Source organism: Elephantulus edwardii, unplaced genomic scaffold, assembly GCF_000299155.1.
Source record: "Elephantulus edwardii isolate Elephantulus edwardi_28Jun2011 unplaced genomic scaffold, EleEdw1.0 scaffold00126, whole genome shotgun sequence".
Classification (NCBI taxonomy): domain Eukaryota; kingdom Metazoa; phylum Chordata; class Mammalia; order Macroscelidea; family Macroscelididae; genus Elephantulus; species Elephantulus edwardii.
The window spans coordinates 3191485-3195011 of record NW_006399876.1 but is presented as its reverse complement, the minus strand read 5'-3'; the positions used below and the strand labels follow the sequence as shown (position 1 = coordinate 3195011).

At 48.3% G+C, this 3527-nt stretch overlaps 1 pseudogene; it reads left to right on the top strand.

Annotated features, from left to right (window-relative positions):
- Window positions 1–1550: 1550 nt before the first annotated feature.
- On the top strand, window positions 1551–3074 carry LOC102868143 (annotated as a pseudogene).
- Window positions 3075–3527: the final 453 nt, after the last annotated feature.

Genomic DNA, 3527 nt, shown 5'->3' with positions numbered 1-3527 from the left:
CCCTTCCCAATTTTGAACCACACAAAATAATAAAATAAAATTTAAAACAAACAATAAAAAACCCGCCTAGAATGCTACATCAGCAGAGAACTTCCAGATGTGCAGGCTGGGCTTAGAAGAGGTCATGGTGCTAGGGATGTCATAGCCAACATTAGATGGATCTTGGTAGAAAGAGTATCAGAGGAATGTCTATCTGTGTTTCATTGACTATACAAAGGCATTTGACCGTGGATCACAACAAATTGTGGCTAACGTTGAGAAGGATGGGACTCCCAGAGCGCTTGATTGTGCTCATGCAAAACCTATACTTGGACCAGGAGGCAATTATCAGGCAGAGTAAGGAAACATTGCATGGTTCAAAATCAGGAAGGCTGTATGTTGGGGATGTGTCCTATCTCCATACCTTTTCAATCTATGTGTAGAACAGATCATCTGGGAGGATGGATTTTATGATGAAGAACTTGGCTTCAGGATTGGAAGAAAACTCATCAACAACCCGCATTACGCAGATGACACAACCTTGCGTGCAGAAACTGAGGCGGACCTGAGGCATTTGCTACAGAAGGTCAAGCACTGTAGTCTTCAATATGAATTGAAGTTCAACATCAAGTAAACAAAGATTTGCACCATTGGACCATCTTGATAGATGGAGAAGAGATTAAGATTGTTAATAATTACAGTTTGCTTGGTTCCACAGTAAATACTCTTGACACCAGCAGTCAGGCAATCAAAAGACGAATTGCATTGGAGAAAATCTGCTTTCTGGAACCTCTCTAGAGTACTGAAAAGCAACGACATCAGTCTGCAGACTAAGGTGCACCTGATCCAGGCCATGGTCTTCACTATTACTTGCAGAGAGTGGGACAATGACTAAGGAAGACAGAAGAATCAATGTCTTTGAGTTCTGGTGCCAGAGAAGAGTCTTGAACATACAGTGGACTGCTAAGAGAACAAACAGGTCTGTACTGGAGAAGGTGAAACCAAGCTGCTCCTTGGAGGCAAGAATTTTGAGGCTCCACCTCACATACTTTGGGCGTGTGTCCAGGAGGGACGAGTCCTTGGAGAAGGACATCATGTTTGGAAGGGTGGAGGGACAGCACAGGAGAGGAAGACCCTTGGTGAGATGAAATGACTTGGTGACTGGGATAAATTAAGCGTGTCAGATATGATGACATTGGCTCAGGATAGGGAAGAGTTCAGAACTACAGTACACGGGGTCACCATTAGTCGGAGGTGACTCAACAACACACAGTAACAACAGATCTGTGGATTTCATCTCCAAAACCATAGACTGAGTTGGGGCAAGGACTCCCCAGTAGCAGAGGGTCTCTCTCACTGGGACTGGGGATCCAAGGGGCTCTTATTCTTTGGAGGCCATGTGAAGCATCAGGTGGACCACCTGGTTACTACAACCAAATTCATTGTTATACCAGGAAAGGAGTTGGAAAAAATGGTTGTTCAGGGATATGCCAGCCCCACCCTCAAAGGTGGAAGAGTGGGTGTCACTGTTAAAGTCACAGGAGACAACCTGGTCTTCAGGGTATCCCAGAATGTCCTTGAGGGGTCTCTCCGATGCCTGCTTTGTTCTTTCTTGATGTCATCATATGTGCAGCTTTCTCCAGGCGGCAGGTCAGATCTGACTGACACATTGGGGGTGGGAACATGGAAGGCCACGCCAGTAAGTTTTCCATTCAGCTCAGGATGACCATGGCCTTGGCAGCACCAGTAGATGCAGAGATGGTATTCTGGGTAGCTCCACGGCCATCACACCACAGCTTTCCAGAGGAGCCATCCACAGTCTTCTGTGTGACAGTGATAGCATGGACTGTGGTCACTGAGTCCCTTTTCAGTGCCAAGGGTGTCATGGATGACCTTGGTCAGGGGGGCCAAGCAATAGGTGGTGCAGGAGGCATTGTTGACAATCCTGAGAGAGTTGTCATACTTTCCATGGTTCATGCCCATCACACACATGGGGGTATCGGCAGAAGGAGCAGAGATGATTACCCGTTTGGCACCACACTTCAAGTGAGCCCCAGCCTTCTGCAATGTTGTGAAGACACCAGTGGGCTCCACAACATACTCAGCACCAGCATCACCTCGCTTGATGTTGGCAGTGACGGCTTTCCCATTGATGATGAGCGTCCCATTCTCAGCCTTGACAGTGTCATTGAACTTGCCATGGATAGTTCATACTGGATCACACAGACCATGTAGTTGAGATCAATGAAGGAATAATTTACAACAATAGCCCAGAATAAGAAAAACATAGCAAAGAAGACTGGGGCCAGGGACGCAATTGTGCAACAATGAATGAATTTTTTTAAGTGAACTGGGGCGGGGGGAAAGGAATGGAGAGAGGATAGAATGTGCAACAGTGAACGTATGAAAATGCAAACTTAGGTTAAAATCACAATTAAAATTAAAATACATTAAATATAGAGATAGAGATATATGGATATAGAGATAGAGATATATATCTTTTTAAGAAGGGGGCTGAGGCCAAAGTGCCCGTTTAAAATATAGCATATTTAAAGGGGGGGAGAGGTCATTGATGACGACAGCATCCACTCTGTCAGACTTTAAAGAAGTCCTGGTGACCAGGTGTCCCGTGTGGCCTAATCCGTCCACTCCGACCTTCACCGTCGAGCCTCAGGGATGCGGCTGAGGCTGCACGTGGAGAGAGGGTGGCCTGCCCACCGACGAGGAGCAGGGGGCCTGGCCCATCATCTTTTTGTAGTTACTTCAAGATGTTTTCAGATCACACACACGAAGCAAGTGTTAGGCTTCCGATTCATTACAGAAGCCACTGCCACCTTCACAGTCCGGACCCTCCCCATCCACCACGTCTGCATTTCTCCTTCTATTTAGGTTGATTTCTTCTTCTTGATGCTTCTCCCGGGAAGCCTTCATACTTATTTCTAGAAACGACACCGTTGTGGGAATCCAACCTCTTTCTTTTCCTACTGTGACTTGTGGCCCCTCTTCTATGGCGGTTTTTACACCCCTGGGCTCTGTAGGGAGAGGGCTATGTTGGGTTCCTGCAGGTCCGCCTCCAGCAACCCTCGACCCTGTGAACAGATGGAAGTGTTGCCCTTTCCGACAGCGTCCTCATGTCAGCATGGGGAGGCGGACAGACACCTGGACCTCTGTGGTCAGCAGCAGTCAGTGACGATTCTCCTGGGCTGACGGGAACCGTTTCTCTGTAAACGTTTTCTGGTGGACTTCTTTTGCAGTGACAACCCCCCACCAAGTGCCCGCTGGGTTGCCTCGCACTGTGCCTGCCCTGACAGCACTGCCCCGTCCTCACCGCAGGGACACGTCTGGGGAGTCTGCTAGAAGCCAATGGAGAGAAAGCTTGCCCATCTTTGTTTCCTGCTGGTCCAGAACCTTCTGCAGGCTGCGGTTAGCACCACGAGTGCCCAGCCAGGGTTTGCAGACCTAAGCCGGCTATTCTCCCACAGAGACCACTCCAGCCATACCCCCCTCCTACAAGGTCAGCCTTAGAGATGGAGTTGACCCTCCATGTG